At 46.3% G+C, this 21,868-nt stretch overlaps 1 pseudogene; it reads right to left on the reverse strand.

Annotated features, from left to right (window-relative positions):
* Positions 1 to 254: 254 nt before the first annotated feature.
* LOC132374249 (peptidyl-prolyl cis-trans isomerase A-like) lies at positions 255 to 798 on the reverse strand (annotated as a pseudogene).
* Between the last annotated feature and the right edge of the window lie 21,070 nt (positions 799 to 21,868).

Consider the following 21,868-nt stretch of genomic DNA (forward strand, 5'->3'; position numbering starts at 1 on the left):
GGCCCTTGTTGGTTATCTATTTTATTTTATTTTATTTATTTAATTTTGTTGTTTAGTTTTTATTTCATAATCATAACTTAACTTTGCAATTCAGCTAAACTTGGAGGGAGATAAGGACAATGTAGAACCTGAAGACCTGCCGGGAGAGCACAAAGATTATAGGATATTTCAAGCAGATGGGGGTGAAGGGGTGCCCTCCTGAGAGCTACAGAAGGAATGGTCTGGTGGTTAAGATAGAACACAAGTCAAATTTATTAGATTTGTCCACAGTCAGCAACGGTGCTCTTCTTGCTGGTCTTGCCACTCTTGGACCCAAAGCACTCCATGGCTCCCACAATATCCATGCCCTCTTTCACCTTGCCCAAAGACCACATGCTGGCCATCCAATCACTCAGTCTTGGCAGTGCAGATGAAAAACTGGGACCCGTGTGTGTTGGGGCCAGCATTTGCCGTGGACAAGATGCCAGGACCCGCATGCTTCAGGAGGAAATGCTCATCATCAAATTTCTCCCCATAGATGGACTTGCCACCAGTGCCATTATGGCGTGTGAAGTCACCACCCTGGCACATAAATCGCGGAATTATTCTGTGAAAGCAGGACCCTTTATAACCAAAGCCTTTCTCCCCAGTGCTCAGAGCACGAAAGTTTTCTGCTGTCTTTGGAACTTTGCCTGCAAACAGCTCGAAGGAGATGCGACCCAAGGGCTCGCCCTCGATGGCGATGTCGAAGAACACGGTGGGGTTGACCACGGCTGAGCAGTGCGGGAGGTTCCAGGGTAGTGGCGTCTGCAAGGCCGGTTATCTGTTTTATATCTAGTGGTGTGTGTACGTCAGTCCCAAACCCCTAATTTATCCCTCCCCCATCTTTCCCCTTTGGTAACCATAAGTCTGTTTTCTATGTCTGTGAGTCTATTTCTGTTTTGTAAATGAGTTCATTTGTATCATTTTTTAGATTCCACCTGTAAGCGGTATCATGTGGTATTTGTCTTTCTCCCTCTGACTTATCTCACTTAGTATGATCATCTCTAGGTCCATCCATGCTGCTGCAAATGGAATTATTTCATTCTTTTTTATTGCTGAGTAGTGTTCCATTATATATATACAGATATGCCTATTTTCTTATTTATGCCTGTTCTGACCCCACGACATATTTTTGCTCATAATTATTTAATACGTAAGGTGTGTGGAAAAAAACCTCAGTTTGATTTAAATTCTTGTTTAAAGGAATCCACGACATTTAACCCAGGTTGAATCCTTAACGGGTGTATTGCAGAGAAGGTTACGGCAGGAAGAGCAGGTTTGCTTTAAGCTTCTCCAGGAGGAAGCTCCCTGTAAAGATGGGAGAGGAGATGCAGCTCCCCAGAGGAAACCTGCCCACTGAGAACGGGCGGAGCTGACTGGGAAACAGCCGGGGCGAGTGGCCTGGGAGCTCACGGGCACTCCCTGAGTGCAAGACTTTTGTTTACATGCTGTTTAGCCGTGAGCGCAGAGACAGTCAAGGCAGATTTCGGAAGGCCAAATTAAGAAGAGATCATTTTCGTGGTTATAAATCTGTATTTGTTGATTGTGCTCCATTTTTATTGGTTGATTTATTTATGACCAATAAGTGAATTTTAAAATGTCTGTTTTGCTCTGATGAAATTGATATTTACTGAGCCAGTATTAAATAGTGGCTGAAACTCTGGAGCAAATTTAACTAGATTGAAATCCCTGCTCCTCCATTCATTACCTTGAGTGGATTATTTTACATCTTGCTGCCTCAGTTTCATCATCTGTAAAGTGAGGATACTTGTTTCATGGGGCTTGTTGGAAGGATTATATTAGGTAAGACATGTAAAATGACCGGAATAGCGCCTGGCACATCAGCATCGTGGTTAAGTGACAACTATTGTTTATTTTAAATACTCAGACGATATTTTCTTGGGGCTCTAAGTAGTCAAATCCTGAACTCCTTCATTCATAAATTGAAATCGCTGCTACGCATCTCCAAGAAATGCACACAGAGACGAATAAATTGGTTAAGGAACAATTAGGGAGAAAAGAAATTTGGAATCCTTTTAGGACACGCCCCAACCTTCACATAGTAAAAGCAAAGTCACTGAAAGTCATAGAAAGAGTAAGTAGATTTAAGGGCCTGCGTTATTGATGCCAGTAGTCTTCTCAAATTTAAAAATATTGCCTGACATGCAGGTTAAATAAATGGAAGATTTCTGTGGGCCCTCCCCCTCCCCACCAACTTCTGAAATTTAGATTCAGAGTCTTAGATGGGGCTTCAGGAGCAAAATTTTTGATGAGCATGGCAGATCATTTCTAAGCTTCCTCTCTCTCTCCCTCCTTCTTTCCTCTACTTCTATTCATTCTCTCACTCATTCATCTGTGGTTCCTGACACCTGTATTCCTTTCCTAAATTTATGGAATACAGAAGTCCCAAAGTTCAGCTGTTTGATCACCCTGAACCCTGGCACCAAAGGGATAGATGTGTAGATGCTCTCAGTGGAGCCTGGAATGGGGCATAAGAGGGACCAGGATACAGGGGTCGTTTAGGGTTTATAGCTAAGGTGGCAGCCCTAGAGGAAGCAGAGGTGCCCTAACTGGCTGATTCCTGCGACATGACCTTCACAAACTTCCATCAGTCATGTCTACTTTTCAAATCTGGCCAACTAGGCTTCCCCCCAGCTCCACGAAGTACAGCTGACCCTTGCACAACACGGGTTTGAAGTACACGGGTCCACTTAGAGCAGATTTTTTTCCATAACAAATACCATGGTACAACATGGTCTGAGGCTGGTGGAATCCGAGGATGCGGACCCAGGGATGGAGGAACCACGTATACGGAGGGCCGACCATATATTATAGGTGGGTTTTGGACCGCTTGGAGGGTCGGCGCTCCAATCTCTGAGTTGTTCAAGGCTCAACTGTACTTCACAGGCTTCTGAGAAATCATTTTTTCTTCTGTTGACCAGTATCGGTTCTTGTTTGCAACCAAGAATCCTGAGTAGTTCGTCTGTGGCCCGCAGGTAAAGTGAGTACTGCCTGATATATTCTGAACATTATCGATCCCAATTATGTTGCAAATAATTCCTCAGTTTGACCAGTACTTAAGACCAGTGATATCATTGCAGTAATGCTACGAGGTCTTTCTAGACCTTCAATATTGTTAAATAGGGAGATAACATGCTTCCTATATAATCTCCTCAAGCCAGTTCTTAATCTTTACATTTTGAAAACATGCAGTCTGTGACACCCAGTTGTATTTTTGGTCATTCTAAGTAGATGTTATTCAGTAATGCACCATCAATAGAATGAATGGATAAATTTCGATAAGTACCACATTGGGTTAAAGAGCATTTTCCTGGAAAAAGAAAAAAAACTACAGAGCTGAGAAACATGACATAGGAAAGTGTACATAATAATAGTAAAATAAACACCCAGCCTAAGAGAGAGAGCACCAACAGGACCTTTGAAGGCATCTTTAAGCTCATTCCCAATAAAGGTCTTCTCTCTCCTCCCCAAAATACACTATATTGAAGTTCAATTAATTTATGCTTTTCATTATAGTTTTATCACATACATATGTATCTGCAAATAACAAATTGTTTATTTTGCCTTTTTTTTTGCACACTGTATGTATTCGTTAGTCCCTTAGTCTCTCATTCCATGTCTTACTTCTGAGATTAATCCATTCTAATGTGTGTAGCTGCGGTTCATTCATTTTCATGGCTAATATTTCACGGAATAAATATGCTGTCATATATTTATTTTACTGTTGATGAGTATTTGATGTTGATGGACATTTGTTACTGATGGATATTGCTTTTAAATTTTGCTATTACATTGCTGCTATGAAGATTTCTGTATATATATTTTGGCATACGTGAAAAAGTGTTTCTCTGTGGTATGTTCTTAAGAATGGAATTGGTGGGTCATAGAGTGTGCATGAGTTTGACCTCAATAGATAATGTTATGTTTCTGAAATGGTTATAACAATTTACAATTCCATCACCAACTTCTGAGAGAGTTTAGAAATGTTCTCCTGAAAGTCCTTTAATCTTTGCCATGTTTATTCCTACATACTTTCTATTTTTGATGCTGTTAGAAGTTGAAATTTTTTATTTTGTAGTTTTTACTGTTCTTTGCTGGTATATAGATGTGCAGCCTTTTGCATATTGATTTTATATCCAGAAACTTTACTAAACTCAGATTCATTTGGGTTTTCTGAGGCAGACAATCATACCTGGAAATTTTGCCAACTTTGCTTTTTGCTCTGCAGTCCTTCACCTTTTTATTTCTTTTCTTTTTTGATTGCACAATGTAGAACCTTCAGTAAACTGTTTACTGGAAATGTCAATGGCAAGCCTCCTTGTCTTATTAAATTTTAAAGGAAGTGCTTTTAATATTTCACCATTTAGTATAATGTATGCTATATATTTTTATAGACTAAAAAATCACTTTAAGGAAATTTTCTATTTTTAGAGCAAAAAATAAAATGCTAAGGGTATTTTAAAAAATCATGAACAATTGTTACTAATTAATTTTTAACTTACATCTGCTTTAAAATGTTCAAAAGATTTCTGGATTCTTCCCCTCTTCTTTTGTCCTTGAAGCCCGGAATATTGTTTTCATAATTAGCTAAGTAATGTTCACACTCATGCGTGCATGCATTCATTCATTCACCCATCAAAACTTCATTGAATGCCTACAAACTGTGAGGTACCTAGGGGGCATAAAAATCTACTAAGATAAGAAATTCATCAGAAATTAATAGAGATTTCACATCAGCACTTCATGATTCCTTCAGGTTTTGGCATTGCTCTTCAGAGCCAAGGAGTCAGCCAAAGAAATGATATTCTAAGTGGCCCTGAGATCATAAAAGATAAAAGGGATTACTGGACTTCCCTGGTGGCGCAGCGGTTAAGAATCCGCCTGCCAATGCAGGGGACACGGGTTCAAGCCCTGGTCTGGGAAGATCCCACATGCCGCGGATCAACTAAGCCCGTGAGCCACAACTACTGAGCCTGTGCTCTAGAGTCCGCGAGCCACAACTACTGAGCCCACGCGCCACAACTACTGAGCCCGCATGCCTGGAGCCCGTGCTCTGTTACAAGAGAAGCCACTGCAGTGAGAAGCCTGCGCACCACAACGAAGAGCAGCCCTCGCTCACCACAACTAGAGAAAGCCCGCGTGCAGCAACGAAGACCCAATGCAGCCAAATATAAATAAATAAGTTTTTTTAAAAAGGGATTACTGCACTGTGGAGAGGTCTATAGCAAACACCAAGGACTTATGAAACCAGGGAGCCAAGACCTTATTCCTAGATGCACAGCACTTGGATCTAGAAGACACCCAAGGCCATTTGGTTGAGTCAAATGGTGCTCTTTGGGACAGCTATCCAGTCACTGCTTGTATAATTCCAGCCAAGGAGGGAAAGTTCCATAGATCATCACTGTTTGTCTGCTGTAATTGTTAGGATGATTTTTCTTGAACTGAGGTGAACTTTCCTTCCTGGTACTCGTTTTCTAATTATCTCACTATGTCCTGTGCATCCACCAAAAAACGTCTGCCTCTCTCTGTGCCAGTCCTTGGCCTAGCAGGATCCAGGTGTGATGTCTCCTCGAGACTTCTGCAATCCAGACTAACCACGCCCAGTTTCTTCAACAGCTCCGCGTGAGGACTCTTTCCTAACTGCCCACCATGCTCCCTTTGGACACACTGCATTTGTCACCATCTCCCCCCAGACTTAGTGCCAGAGTCACATGAAATTCTCCAAGAGTGAGCTGGTCACGGTCAATGTCAGGGACGCTGACACCTTCCATCCTCCTTACCTCCACCTGTTCCCTCACCTTTCCCACTTTCATTCTCTGAATCAATCCTTGCCTTTCCCTTTCAAAACCTGGGCACCTTGGAGAGACACGTAGGTGTCCTTAGGAGTAAAGGTGGCCCAGAAGAACATCCATCCATTTCCCCAGAGGGATATTGGGCAGTGTGACTAGGGACCCCCTCTCCCCGTGCTCAGGAGAACAGTTCTTTATGTGCTAAGACATTAAGAGGTTTCCCTCCACAGTCCCAGGCAAGAAGACACTGTGTGGTACATGAATACTATACAAAATAACTCTTTATAATAAATAGAATAATGAATGTGTGCTTGTTGGGACATTCGCCATTCCGTGTGAAATGTAAGCATCAAATAGGCATAGTGTCAAAATGTGGTACCAGAGTAGCTGTGGGGTCCTGGCTGAACCACCTAGCTTCTCCCATCCTCAGTTTCCTCTTCGGTTCCCCTGGTTTTCTCATCGACTCAAAAGCAGGCGTGACAGTAACAATCGCTTGCAAATCAGCCTCCCAGGGAGAGAGCCCCGTGTTGGACCTCTGCAAACTGTGACCTGCTGTACTCATGCAAGCATCCTTGTCACAGGGGGTGTGGTTTGGCAGATAGTAAGAGAATATTGTCAAAACAACAGAACCCCAACTCAAGTGTGTCCCGCCTTTGCATTCTTAAATTGCTCCACGCAAATGATCCACACAGATTTTTTTAGATGCAGAATGCTCTAGAGGCCATTAAGACTTTCAGAACAACCTGTTGAATGCTGTCATACGTATCCTGGTTCTTCGTCAGGTGTGGTCACCTTACAGCCTCCCTGGAGCATGTATTTTTTCTCCTATTTGGAAATGAGCTTCATTTTCATGAGTTCCTCCATTAGGTCACTCATTCCCCCAGCTCGTGGCCTGTCCTCTTATTCGACGTGAACACTCTGACCACCCAGGCAGCAGAAGCCCCCCAGAAACCCAGGCTCTGCCCTGAGGTCCCAGTTCCTGCTATGATCTCTGGTCCCCGCTGCCTCCTACTATGGGGTTCTCTTCCTCAACCCTTTTTAGCTTCCAACAGCTCAAGAAGAATAAAAGACACATAGACAGCCAAGGAAGACAGTAGCTTACTAACCTGGATGGATCCAGAAAGGGCTATAAAAGGAACATCCTAGCCTTCTGAGGGTCATAAATAACGAAGATAATTTTCCCATGTTTTATGCAAGTATAATTTTTGGTGGTAAACAGTAAGATGATACACGATACATATGTATATTTCCTATCTGAAAATGTATGCAATTAGCATTTGGAAGATTGTAATTATAGCCTGGTTGGGCTTTTTGTAGGTGCTAAAATTGATTTCTTGGTTGAATTATTTTGCAATAGACTTAAACCACTAGTTGTACACCTAAACGAAATTGAGTGTGAACAAATCGAATCACTTTTATTTTACCTTGGATAAGAATTTATCGCTGCAAGTAAAACTCCTTAATTAAATCTGGCATAGCCGGGCCTGTAGAGGTCCACATAAAGGCATTCTGTCACCCAGCTTTAGTGATGATTTTAATTTTAGAATAATGCCTTGCTATGCTTAGAGAGAATTGTGTATCTATTACGGACTGTCGGGGTAGTGAACTGTTTGAGTTCAGTACCTCTTTGAATCCCAGATGGACTTTGGATACATCTTTTTGGGAGAAGTGTTACTGATTTATAGATTATAATTAAATACATCCAAAATTGAAACTTGCATCACTATTTCTGAAAATAACCTCTTAATTCATAAGCTTCCAAGGTCTCTCAAGAAGAGAAGAAAGGGGTGAATTGTGGAGACAGGCTTTTATCCTGATCAATACATGTTAGAGACTTGATCAGAGAGAAATCATTAATATAAGTGCATTCGTTTCCTAGGGCCGCCATAACAAAGTACCACACGCCAGCTGGCTTAAAAGACAGAAACTTATTGGCTCACAGTTCTGGAGGCCAGAAGTCCAAAATCAAGGTGCCAGCAGGCTGTGCTCCTTCTGAAAGCTGGAGGGGACCCTTCCTTGCTTCCTCCAGCTTCCGGTGGCCGTAAGCGTTCTCGGGTGTTCCTGGGCTTGCGGCTGTATAACCTCCATCTCTGCCCCCACCATCACGTGGCTTCTCCCTGTGTGTGTCTCTGGCTTCACGTGGGACATGAAGACACCAGTAATCCTGGAGTGGGACGTAGTCTACTCCAGTATAACCTCATCTTCCCTAACTACCTACAGCCCCGTGTCCAAATAAAGTCACACTCTGAGGTACTAGGGGTTCAGACTCCAACGTGTAGTTTTTGGAGGGGGACACACTCTAACCCTTAATAATAAGAAAAACTTATTGTTGCTCAGTTCTATATATCTTCTCAGGGAGGCAAACGGAAATTTCGTGAACAACTTACTGCAGATAAGAATTGCTTGATACGTATAGTCTCAGCCTGCTTTAATTCTCATTCATCACAGCCCAATCCAGTATAAAAACTATTAACTACCTTGGGGGCTGTAAAAGGATATTGTAAAATGATGGCAATGTCTTCCTGTTTCCGCTGAGATCAGGGCAAGAAGAATGAGGGTTCAGCCGCAGTGAGAAAGCATTAAAGGAACATCCATTTGGGTCAAAATGGTCCAGCATCGCCACACTGTTACTGGGAATCTGCACCAGTCCCCTTGTCTGGGATGTTTTAGCAAAGTTGGAGGTTCTTCTCTTCCAGAGATGGATGGAGTGGAGACATTTCTAGAAGAAGGGGTGGGTTGGCCCAGGTTTTCAAACTGCGTTTCACAAAACCTTGAAGTCACAGAAGGCACATGTGTGGTTCTTGAAAGCGTGGCCAGCAGCAGACGTGGTTAATACATTCAAACCCCTTCACTCTGTAGATGAAAAAGGACTTACTCTGTCCTCTGTGATTCTCCAGCCACTGAGTATGTTTGGGTTCATCAGGCTATTTATTCACAACAAAGGCTTTTTCCTCTCTAGTCTTTGGCTCGTAACTATGCTCCCTCCCACGGGTGATGCCTTGATAATACTTGTGTGGTCCAAAGAGCCAGGTTCCCCTGTGTGGCTATAGTGATTTTTTTTCTTATAGCCCAGTGTGTGTGTATGTCTGTGTGTGTGTGTGTGTGTGTGTGTGTGTACATGCACACAATGTGAACATATGTTCTCAAAGCACAGGAGAAAGATAAACGTCTCCTATGCCTTTCTAAATTTTGATATTCTATGCTCACATTGTCAGCTCTAATATCCTATATTTAATACTGGTTTATGGAATGAACTGGACCTGCTAAGTCTGAAGTTATAAAATAGCTCCCCATGCCCCCTTTCACATACCCACATCCAAATTACTCTTCTGAATTATTCTCCTCTGACTTTGGATGGAATCTTGCTTTTCTGGCTCCTGTCAGATATCAATACATAGTTTCTTTTTGGCAGGTGCAGCTATTGCTTTAGTTTGGGAATCCCCGAAAGCAAAGCCTGAGACAGGGCTTGGGAGCAGTTTCTTTAAATGAGAGGTGAAGCAGGAGGTGGGCGTGAGGGCAGGGAGGGTGAGACAGGAAGAACCATGTGTATTATTGAGATCGCTGCCGTAAGCAGTGGGGATTGATTCTGCTGGGACCTCTGAGAAGTCTAGAGGATGCTTCTCAGTGTTGCCCATCTGAGGGATGAGAGGTGGAAGAATTTATCCGCTCCCTGCTGGTGAGGACTGCCCCTGGTGTGGTAACACCCTGCACTTCGGGGCTGTGTTGTGCGCGGACTGAAGGGCTCAAAGGTTTTCTGAGAAAGCCCTGGTGCAGTGCTCGCTTCGGCAGCACATATACTAGAAAGCCCTGGTGCAGAAAGCAGAATCAGCTTGAGTGGTTTACTCTAGCATCCGAAGCCCTTGCCACTTCCTCTTTGCCATTCCGGTTAGCATAATGCCAGTAATATAGTAGAGCAGCATGATATTCCAGGGATTGTCAGGATGACAGAGTGCAGGAGAACGAGCATACCCCTGGGGTAAGGCAGTGAACACGCACTTCTATCCTTTTGACGTAACGCAGAGCTGCTTTGGGTTATCTCTCCTGAGGAGGTTTGAAAGGCACGCATTTTCCAGATGGAGAGCCACAACCCGAGTACCAAAGGCTGTGTTAGGCTGTTCCGGTCAAGATACCACATCTCATGCAGCAGCTACTGTTGGGGCTACTACTTGGATAAGTTTTTGCTAATCTATCATCATTCATGAAAATCCATCTGATTTTTGCAGAAACCATAACAGATCCATTGAATGGGGGTAGGATGGTGACCTCCACCCCCGTGTTCATTAGATTCCTGAGAATAGCACCATTCTCAGCCGTTCCATCTGGATTTGCGATCTTATCTGGGGGGGGGGGGGCACTTTCTGGAGTTTCCACTTGTTCCTTGCTGTCTTCTTGGTTGGGTTTCTGCCAGCTGCTAAGTCTATACATTGCAATTGTACATCCCAGGACAGAGGAAAGGACCGCAGGGTGGAACCTCAGACCCTCAGAACCACAGAGAGATGAGCCTGGAGTTCTCTGTTGCTTTTCTCTTGAGGTATTTGCCAATTTATTTGCAGCAGAAAAGCCAAGAAGACCAGCAGAAAGCGGCAGCTCTGAGGCCGAAAAGCCAAAATGAGATTTCAACAGTCTCATAATACTGGGAAGACAGGACTTTGGATTCAGGGTCTGCCAATGAGAAGGGATCCTTGAAGTACCCCCAGGCTGGCAGGTGGAACCCCAGCGGTAAGGGCGAGTGAGAAGTGGACTGGCCTCTGAGGCTGAATCAGCTCAACCACAGATTAGATTAAGGTGCTGTGCTCCCATTCTATTTGTGAGAAGCACAAAAATAAATCCTTTCAGGAAAAAGAGACATCATTCAGAACCTTTACAATTTTTCATGCACAATACTGGCATCTGACCCAAAGAGCAAAAATAGGCAATAGAAAAAGACCTGCTGTTAACAGATACGTGAGTGTATCAGATCTGGATTTTAAATAACCGTGATAAATAATAGAAGAAATAGAGTAAAGCGTGGACAAAATGGCTGGAAATCTGATGAAATGAACCAGCTATTGCTATACACTAAAACATCACTGAAAAAAAAAAAGAGCCAGACACCAAAAGAGTCGTATAATTCCTTTATAGTCATATAAATTAAAAAAAACAAACAAACCCTAATCTATGGTGTTCAAGGCTAGTTACCTTTGGAGGCAAAGGGGGTGCCTCCTAGGCACAGGTGAGGTTCCGAGATTCTCATTTGGGGGGTGTGTTCGTTTTGTGAATATTTATCAAGCTGTACCCTGAGAATTTATGCACTTTTCAATCAAAGTTAAACAAAAAGAGAGACAGAGAAGCAGCCGCAGAGGCTGCACGATTGAAGGTAGAAATAATTGGTACGTTGGAAAATAGAGTTTGGATGTCTTATTCCACTTCAATTGCTCCTGGTCTATTTCAGGAGCCACCATCAGCTCTTGTCTGGGTTAATGCACAGCCTCCGACCTGACCTTCCTGTTCCAACCTCTGTCCCCTGGAGTCTACTTTCAACACAGCCACAGAGGATCCTTTTGAGACAAAAGTTTATGGTGTCACAGCTCTTCTAAACCCTCCAGTGGCTTCCCATCTGTCCCTGGATAAAAGCAGCGTCCTTCCCTGCAGCATCTAGCCCTGTTGCCTCCGGTCCCATCTCTCACTGCTGTGTCCCCTGGACCACCCCGGTGCAGCCGCACTGGCCTACTCCCTCCTTGGATGTGCCAGGCACACTTCAGGCCTTTGTCCTGGCCCTTCCCCCTGCCTGGCTCACTCTTGCACATCTAGGCGTGGTCCCTACACTTCTCCGTAGCACTTCCTGGCACTCTTGCCCCCTTACCCCGCTCAGCTTTCTTTTCCTCTCCACAGTTACTGCTTTCTAACATGCTATATAATATACTTTTTTCTCACGTTCATAACTTATTATCTCTCTCCCCTGCAAGGCAATAACCTTCATGAAGACAGGATTTTTTTTTTTTGTTCACTGATGTGTCCTACACATAGAACAGTGCCCGACACAAAATAGATGCACAATAAATATTTTAAAATATATTTTGATGATGCAGACGCAATCAGAGAAGCAATCCAAGGATAAACAGGTAACTGCAAAAGAGAACCTGGGCCAGATATTAGATTTTTGTCTCCAAGCTACTCGTGTTTACAAGCTGTAATTAAAACGTTCACGTTTATATCAATAAATCTATGCATTCTCAATGGTCTGTTTCCACAGTAAACAATCCTGTTCAGTTTAGCATAATTACAAGAGGTTTGGCTCTAGATAGAGCTGAGTCTGCATCTTCTCTCCACAATTCACTGCTCACAGGACCCCGAGGAAGCTGCTGAATCTGTCGTGTCTCAGTTTCCTCGTCTGTCAAATGGGAATAATAATGCCTGTCGTGTAGGATTAAATGACATGACACGTGTAAACCCACAGACCCCTCATGCATTCAGAAATGATTTCTCGAGTACCTGTTGTGTTCCAGGTGCTCTCCTCGACGCCGGGGGATGCTTTAATTATTCTTCACCACGTATTTACTGAGGGCCACTCACTGAAGTAGTATAAAACAGTGCAAAGCCCCTGCCCCAGAGCTCTCACTGCAGGGGGGGGGGGGAGACAGTCATTGAGCAAGACACAGTAACACACGTTTGGTAGGTTAGATGGTGACAGGTGTTTTGGAAAAAATCCAGAGGAGGGAAGGGGACTAGAGAAATGCGTGGGGGTGGGAGGGGGGGATGTCGCCACCTTCCCACCACGGAATCTTGACCTTGGTGACGAGTCACGGCACCTGCCCTCCAGGAGCACATCCTCCAGGACACGCGGGCACAGCATGGTCCTCCGTGGGTCACGTCTGCCGTGGTGGCAGATGATGCGTTGCTACGGAGGGAGAAGCAGCATCCGAACTCGACGCTCTGCGAGCTCGCGTCCCGCCGGCCGGGTCACTGGTCGCTGACTCAGTTTACAGTCGGCTGCGCCCGCGCAGGCTTGGGGGAGGGGCCAGGTCCTCCCCTCCTGGACCAGCTTTTCCAGTGAAGGCAGTGACAGAGGTTGGGCATTTACAGGATGGGAGAGAATTATCCTCCTGCTGATTTCTAAATCTGCACAATTTGAGAACTGGGGTAGGCCCAGGTCCAGAGAGGAGAAAACGCTCATTTTGTGACTGTCATAGAAGTACAGGCTTTCTAGAAAAGGAAAGAAATCCATTATCTCCCCTAATGGATGTGATCGGAAGTTTCTACTAAATATGGCATCAAAGAAACTTAAACCAATTCTCTGTGCTGAGTTTATGGTGCAGTCTATGGCTCCCATAAGAGAATAAGTGATGATGGAGAGAGAAGTATTTACCAAAAGCAAAAGTGGGAGCCGTTTATTTAGTCATTAACTGTGAGGCTGGTTAAAATTATGCCGAAGAAACTGATTTCTTAAACACATAAATATCCTCCAGCACATTATTTAAAGGTTTCCATTTTCACTGTTCATTTAAAAGAAGGAAAGGATTAGTTAAATAATCCTGACTCTATTAAGGTTTTGGTTTAGGGAGACAGGACCGTTTCCATAGACAAGGAGACCCTGGGTGAGCAGCCCTCATGCACGGGAAGTAATAGGGCTTCCTATGCGGAGGGGACTTGAATGCTCCTAAGGGGATTTCTCCAGAGAGGCTGTCCTCATTTACTGAAGAGCTGTGGAGAGAACAAACCCTTTATTTAATCTGGAACTTTCTCCCCTCCTCTGCGCCTACCTTCATCCTTCCCTTCTCTTTCTTTAGGATCCATGTCTGCAACCTCCAGGCAGCAGCCCCTGAATATCCCAGCAAATCCTTGCATCTTTCTCCACTCGCCTGTGACGCCCGAAGTCTGAGCTACACAATGTTAGTTCCTCATTCTCCCCACCTCCCTGTGTTGCTTCTCCTGGCAGCACAAGAGATAGACCCTCAGCAGCAAGGTAGAACCAATAGGTGTACACAGTCATTCTTGATACCATTCTGGGCGCTTCATCTGTGTTAAACAATTTGTCATGAATTGAAAGCTGAGATGTTACTATACTATATTTTGCCGCTAAAGCTTTCCCAGGCATCTGTTTCCTCTGAGTTCATGAGGCGCAGACCTCCTTCTGCCTGAGATTGCTTCTGGGAAATACAGCAAAGATTTCTCCATCTTTACTGTCTTCTCTCTTTGGAGCTATAACGTCTTTAGTAGCTCTAATTACCATCAGGAAAACAGAGAAAGCCACGAAGTGACGTGGTGGAGGTTTCTGTACTGAGGATGGGAAGGAACGTCAAATTTAAATGACTTGCTTTATTTTTCCTGGTTAAAAAGCTATGCATATTCGTATCGGGGGAAGTAGAAATTAAAAATAGGCGAAAGGAAAAATAAAAACAATTGCTAACCCCTCTCGAGAGGTGACTAGTGCTCACAGCTCGGCTGACATCATTCAAGCCTTTTCACATCTGTGTGCACATGTATGTCTTTTCCTTTCCAAGAATGGAATCATTTTGAACCCACTGATTTACAGCACGCCTTTTCAAGTAGAAGTGTATTCTGAATGCTTTCTCACGTCATTGCGTTTTCTCCTGTACGTGGTTCGGAAAGATTGAGTCTTCTTGATTTCTGTCCTTTTAAACCCTGGATCCAATATGGTGGCAAATCCTGTTGGCTCCACCTCCACAGTTGATCCAGAGTTCTGCCGCTGCTTCAACCCGGGTCCGAGGCACTCTCACCTCACGTGTGGAATATTGCCGTAGCTTCCTCACAGACCGCCACTTTCTGAACTTGTTCCTTAAGTCTGTCCCCAACACTCAGCACAGAGTGGTCGTTTGAGAACTGGGGTTCACGTTGTTCGTCTGTCCCAAGCCTTCCACAGCGCCCCCTCCACAGAGGAAACAGCAAGGGTCTCACTGTGGTCAGACTCACTGCCCCCCCTTTCCCTCTCGTTCACTCTACTTCAGTGCAGTGGCTTCCTTGCTATTCCTTGAACGTGCTCCAGCCTTAGGGCCCTTTTGCTTCTTTCTAGAACATTCCAGAACATTCTCTCCCCCACCCCCCATCGAACGTCCTCTTCTCAACGAGACCTTTCCTGACTCCCCTCTTTACTATGTTTTCTAGCTCCTCCCCAAGCCCCTCCCCACCATATTCTCCAACTGCCTGCCCTGCTCCATTTTCCCCACAGCCCAATATCACCCTCCAACATGCCACATACTGTACTTTTATGAAAAGTGTATTGTGTTTGTTGCCTTCCCTTGTCCCCCAAATATACATGCGGGCTCCACAAGCCAGGTTTTCTGTGTTTCTCTCACCTCCGGGCAGTGCCTGGCCCAGAGTAGTTACTCGATAAGCATTTGTTGAATGAAGGAATAGCACGCTGCCTCTGGACGGGTCATGGGATGTCTGGCAGCCTCTGTTGCTGGGCTCCTGGCTGTATCTAATTTTTCTTGACTATTACGGATTATGCTGTGATGATCCCCCATCCATAAAAATAAACCATGCTGTTCATACACCACTTACTTCTTTAGAACAAATTCTCAGAATCAGGGATACACTTTTAGGGCTTTCGATACATAGTGCCAATTTAACTTCTAAAACGCTTGCCTCAAGGGCCTCTCACGTCAGCAGCTGTATCCCATTTTCCCACACCCACGTCAACTTTGAGAAATACCGGGAAGTTCCATATGTGTGGAAGCCATTTTTTAAAACGGTCACACTTCACAAAGAACGTGAGGTTGGAGAAGACCTTGAGCCGTGGATAAGAGAGGCCGGTGAGTGAACAGAAGAGGAAAGAAGAGATTGTGGGCCTGGAATCTTGTTCTGGGAAACTGTGCCGTCCAGGACGGACTTAGGCTGAAGAGCGTAAATAGACAATCCCCTGACTTGCCCCTTGGGGACATAATCATTTTCCCCTCAGACTTTTGGACACTGCTGCTTAGACCCCTCTGCCCCCAGCAGACATCCCAGGCAAAGCTACCGGGGGTGTCTCCTCGCTCTCCTTGGGACCTGGGTGGTAAGGAATTTGTCCTCCCACAAGGACAGCTGACCCTTGTCTCTGGCTCCTGGGAGGTGACCTCCCTGCCTGATAGGAACGTCTTTGTGATTCACGGGGAGCCCCTTGGACCACACGTGATTGTTTATGCTGATGGGGTGACTCACGACCCTCAGTTTGATAGCGGCCCAAACTCTGCAGAGAAGGGAGCTGGAAGTGGGTTCAACTGCGTGGGCCATCAGACCATCAGTCGTGCCTCCGTAACAGGTGAGCTTTGCTGGTGGGGATTACCCGAGGCAGACGGTCACACGCTGATGCTGGGAGGGTGGGCTCCTGAGGACAGCGGAGGCCTCGTGTCTGGGACCCTAACTCTGTCCTGTGTGTGTCTCCTTCATCCGGTTCTATCCTTTCCCTGGAATAAGCTGTAGTTGTGAGTGTAACACTTTTCAGTGAGTTCTGTGAGTCCGTCCGGTAAACTATGGGAAGTGAGGGTCGATTTGGAAAGCACCTGAACTTGCAGGTGGGTCAGAAGCCAGGGCAGCCTTGGAGACGGTTCCCTCAGACTTTGGAGCTTGACTGGCTCCAGGTAAGGGCCCCTCTGCCTCAGTATCTGCTCTAGACGACAGACAACCTTCCACTGCCTTGTATTTCAGATGTTCCACTGTCATCCCAAGAAACAGTCACATGCTCTTGTAGCTTATTGTAGATACCAAAGATGTTTCTTGGAGGATATAATAAGGTTCTTATCTTTAGCTGTACCTACCCGTTCATACAAGATCATAATAAAAATCGTGTACCTATTATCTGGCTACGTGCAGGCAGGTGTATAATCTGCCTTCTGTGTGGTGTGGAGATGACCCTTCTTTATAGGAGAGCCTCTCTCTCTTTTGCTTTCCACGTGGCAAGGTCATTTTTGCTCATCCTCAGACGGAGTATTTACAAAATAAAGCCAAACTCTTCTATTTGTGCTTACTCTGGCCTTTAACATGAAACAAATCCTTAACATTGGCAAAGGGCCTGACAAGCATTTAGTATTAATTAATTCTTGGAAGTCTCTGGGGAGAAGGTAAGTATTCTTGGGAACTGACAAAATGGATTGTTTCATTAGGCAGGTAAGCCGTTCGCCTTGAGGCTGCAGCCACTCCCGTCTCAGGAGTTCTCTGCCCCAGGCTGGGGGGGCCCTCGTGCCCCCAGGCTTGGAGGCAGGGATGGATGAGGGCCAGGCCGTGTGTGCGTTTGTCTCTTTTCTTTCCCTTTCACTGGTAGCCTCACTCCAGGCTTTTCCAATTCCAGCTTTTCCCCTACTTAGGAAACGAATTTGACTATGATTTCTCCCAAAAGTTACACGTGAGGGTCAAAACGTGAGTCCACTGGTGTCTGTGGCTGATATAGTGTAAATGTCTGTCCTTTGTCTTGTAGAACTTTTTCTACAGTTTCCCAGGTAATCGTTTTATTATTTTTAAATTTTGCATCATAACGTTTGCCTGGAAGGCTGTGTTTGCTTTCTTCTCTTCCGTCCTTCTCCCCTCTTCCCCTGCAGGCCCACGTTCCTCAGTCCAGACACAGGCTGAAGGCACTGATGGGGCAGGGATGTTGTCTGAACGTGCATTGCCCACTGAATGTGTCAGTAATTAGAACACTCGCCCCGACACCCTGGCCACATGTTGTGTTTTCATCTCAGATTTGACTATAGTGTTTTCGGCCAAAGAGACAGCAGACCTCTCTCCCCTATCACCGCTGCCTTACTGCTGTTTGCACAGCCATATCCGTGCCACCCACTGTCAGGCAGAGGCCTCCTTTTAGTCACTTTCTTCTCCCGAATAGGACTTTGCACATCACTAATGCTCCATATGATGGATAGCACTCTGATTCACCAATATTCAGTCCTCTTCTATTTTCGGATTACAATCTTCCACACCCTTGAATTCAGGCGTGGCCGGGTGATGAGTTTCAGACCAGGACGTGAGACTAGAGGTGATGTGTATCCCTCCTGAGCAAAGGCCCTCCCTCTCCTGCTGTGGGGGACACTGAAGCCACCCATGGAGATGGCGGTGTTGTGAGATGGGGTAAAGTGACTTTGGAGCAAAGCCCCCCTCTCCCACCAGCCCATACTGGACATGTAGCGTGAGAAGAAATAGCTTTTCAGTGTGCTTGGCCTCTGAGATTTTGGTGGTCTTTGTTATTAGAACCCAGCCTAGCTCATGGGTTGGCAAACTACTGCCCATGGGCCGAATCTGGCCCTCCACCTGTGTTTGTAAATAAAGTTTTATTGGAACACAGGCTTCGCCCATTCATATACACCCATTACATATACATAAAGTTGCTTTCACGCTGCCATGACAGTGGGGAACAGTTCTGACAGGGGCTTCATGGCCTGGAAAGCAGAAAATATTTACTATTTGGCCCTTTAGAGAGAAAGTTAGCTGATGCCTGCCTATCCTGACTGAGACACTCAATGAAAGCTTCTTGATTTATTAACTTGACAATATAAAAGGTGGAAGACCAAAACTGGTTGTAAAATAGCATCAGATTATTTTGCATGATGATCAGTGCAGCTTTAATTGGCAAGCATTTATCGAATGCCATTATGTGTCAGACTTGGGGAGAACGCTTTCTTCTTGGGGCCCTCTGGGCTCAGGAGTGGGGATCCCCTCCTTTGTAAGTCTGGGAAGTAAGGACTCAAGGTGGGAAGGAGGCTATGACAAGAGAATAAAAAAACCCAAGGACTCTGCATGGGCTGAGGGATTGCTCACCACGATCTTCATTAAAATTCATTCCTTCATTCATTCATCATACATGTCGTAAGCTGCTGTCATTTACTAAGTCCATGGCTGAATAGAAGGCCCATAGGAATCATTAGGCAATTACACTATAGTGTGATTAGTGTTAGCAGAAGAGCTGTACAGTATGCCGGGAAGGGTCTTCCTGATGTTTACCCCACTCTTGATCTAGCCAAAGTGGTAACTGGTGTAATTCCCTGAGACTGAAGCCAGGCAAAGTCTAAGAATTGCTGATTCACCTGCTGGAATACTTGGGAATTTTCTTCCCTCTGAGGTAAGGCCTGGAACAATGTCTTCACACCCGGCCTCATAAAGGAGCAATTCCTACATCATTGCTTCGGGCAGGGCACCACTGCTGAGGCCATAGCACAAAAGAGCTGTGCCCAAGTGCATCTGCCTTTAACTCTTTTCACCTGATTCTCCCCTAACAGCCCGGAAAGAAGCATCCTACTGATGATGATAGCATGACTGGAACTTGGGTTTCCTTTTTTTTTGTGGGGCTGTGGGGTGGGTCTGGGGTTGGGAGGAAGGGGCTGGGTAAGCCGGGAGGTAGGTAAATGAGAGGAAGATACACACAAGCTAAAATGATAGTAAACTGGACAGTGCAGTCTGCGGTTTTATGGGAAGCTTGCCTTCCCCACATTTCTACCTCGAGCAAATTGATTTGGTACCCAGTTCCAGCCATCATCTTATTTCAAGTCCGGTTACCGAGGAAACAGAGGGCACACTGCTGGGACAGTCTGCCTGTGTCCTGTGCCGACCGAGGCTATTAAAGCCCATCAACTCGGCCTCTGAGAAGCTCTGAACACAGACGGTTTCAACTTCCAGCCAGGTTCTTATTTATTTATTTTACTGCCTCGGCAGCAAAATGAGTTATTGAACCGTTCACTCTTATCGATTGGGGCAGCTTTCCCCTGCATCCCTCGGATGCCCGAAGCCCTCTGGAGCTGGTGGCAGCCCAGAAGCCTTTTGTGGATGGTGGGTCCTCACCGGGGAAGCCAGGCGGCGTCCATCCTCTGACCCCCGGGGCAGGGGCCCAGGCTGAGGCACACATGGCACCACCTGGCTTACAGAGCCTTTGAACATGTGAAGAAAACTATGCCTGGACCTCCTCACAGAAAAACACACGCGCACAGAACTTTGCATGTAATTTAATGGAGGACCTAGATTCCCAGGTTACATACTTTTGATCTAAGTTTGTTCTGCTTAGGACTAATTTCTGAGTTTTGAAAAAAAGTAAATACACTTCGGATGTGTCCAAGATTCAACAGTCCAGTGTCCTAGGGACTATCTGCCCCAAAGGGAAAATTGCACTTCACTGTGTCTCCTGGGAGATCTCACAGTCTACTCGGCCTGCTCTGAAAACGATGAACTTGACAGAGACCACCCCACGGTGTCTCCTGCCTGCTGTCTGCTTTTGTACAGCCTGCAAGCTAAGAATGGTTTTTTACATTTTTCAGTGTAAAACGTAAACAACTCTATTAGGCTTTTGGGGGGACCGGTTGCTGGAGGAGTTGAGGAAATTGATTCTTGGTCCAAAAGCCCTTTCTAGCAAGGCCCTCCCCCTCCCTACACGCTTGGCTGGGGGAGGGGCAGTGATGTCAGAGGCACCGCTTGGCTTCTTCCACTACAATAGCTCTTGGCCCACAGGCTAAGGACCCAGTGTGGATGCGGCGACAACCTCCAAGTATGTCCACCCCAGCTAGACATTCAGGGACCAGGGGAATGAGCACCGGGGGTGGGGTGGGGGGTGTCTGTGGACCCAGGGGGCCCACTGTGAGCTGGGCCTAGGCCAGGGCTCCATTTATTATGTTCCTGACTAAGGCGGACAGACATGACATTGCTTTGTGAGTGTACAATGTCAATTTGGACCCTGTGTCCAATGGTCCCCAAAATGTTGGAGTATTTGGCTTTCTTCAGTGTACGGTTATCCACATAAATGACCGTGGATCTTTTGGGAGAAGACTTGGGAAATCATTACCCTTATACTTGCCATGTGTTGCAGGCCTTCCTCCCTCCCTCCCTCCCTCCTTCCTTCCTTCCTTCCTCTTGGGGACCCAGACTCTCCTTCAGTCACTGGGCTCTGGACCCCAAATCTGGATCCAGTCTGGAAACTGAGCAAAACTGGGGCCTCACCCTCAACCTCCAGCTCATCCCTCCTTGATTTCTTTGATTGCACAGATGGAACGCTCTCCTTACTGGCTGCCCATCTATTTTGCCTCTAGGGCCCTGTGCTCTGTCTACTATTTCCCTAACTCCCCGGGGGTCAGGCCCCCTGTCTGCCCCTCTGACCCGGACACGCACTGGGATAACCGCCTCCACCTGATTCTGCAGGTGGCCTCTGCCGTCTTGGTGTCCTCTTGTCCCCTGTCCTGTCGGTGAGCCCAGCTGTGCAGCAGCGTCTCTGCAGAGGCACCCAGAACCTCCGAGTGCAGCTGGAGCCCCTTTGGAGGGGACGGGGCAGCCCGGGGCCCCCTGTGGAGCGTGCCCTCTGCCCTTACACAGTACACCCACTTGACCAGGCCCATCCCTCTGGCAGTTTAATCGCGTCTGCACCACCTGCCACTGACGTGCCGGCGTTTCTGTCTCACCTGGCGCAGCTGTCACTTTTTCCATCTCTGGAGGCCATCCTGGTAGCATGTCCACACCACCTCCTAGGGCCTCACCTGGATGTTCCACCCTGAATCCCAGCAGAGCGCTCCCAAACCAAGAACACTTCCTTTATCCAGCCTCACGTCTGCACCCCTTGCTTCCAGCGCCCCCAAGGCCACCCCTCCCACACGTGGCCCGCCCTGCTGCTCCAGAGGGCCGGGCCCTGCAGCCGCCCTGGGTTATAGTCCTTTTCCTCCTTGTCTTGGCTGGATTACGTTGTGACTTAACCTTTGCTGTACTTGTGGCCAGAGGGGCGGTGGATGGGGTCCCGAAAGGAGCACATGTCTTATGGGGCGAGGCCTCTGCAAGCGGCGGGGAGGAGGAACCGCTCCTGCAGGCTTGGGGGTGGGGTGGGGGGTCAGCAGAATCTGGGCTTTCCCGATTCTCAGCAGCATGAACCCCGATGTCCTCATCCCATGTGCCAGGGTCCCATTCTTCCCCAACACAACGGGCCTGCCTTGTTTCCTACTGTAACTTTCCCTGAAACTCTGCTGCCCTGGAGATGAAGTCCTTTGCCTTGCCTTCAGCCTTTCCTGCCCTCCTGTTACAGGAGATGAGAGCCTTTTCATATGCTCCCCTCCTGCTTTCAAACCTAGCTTTTTAAAAAGAAATTTTAAAAAATTAATTAATTA

This window comes from Balaenoptera ricei, chromosome 11 (assembly GCF_028023285.1).
Source record: "Balaenoptera ricei isolate mBalRic1 chromosome 11, mBalRic1.hap2, whole genome shotgun sequence".
Taxonomy (NCBI): Eukaryota; Metazoa; Chordata; class Mammalia; order Artiodactyla; family Balaenopteridae; genus Balaenoptera; species Balaenoptera ricei.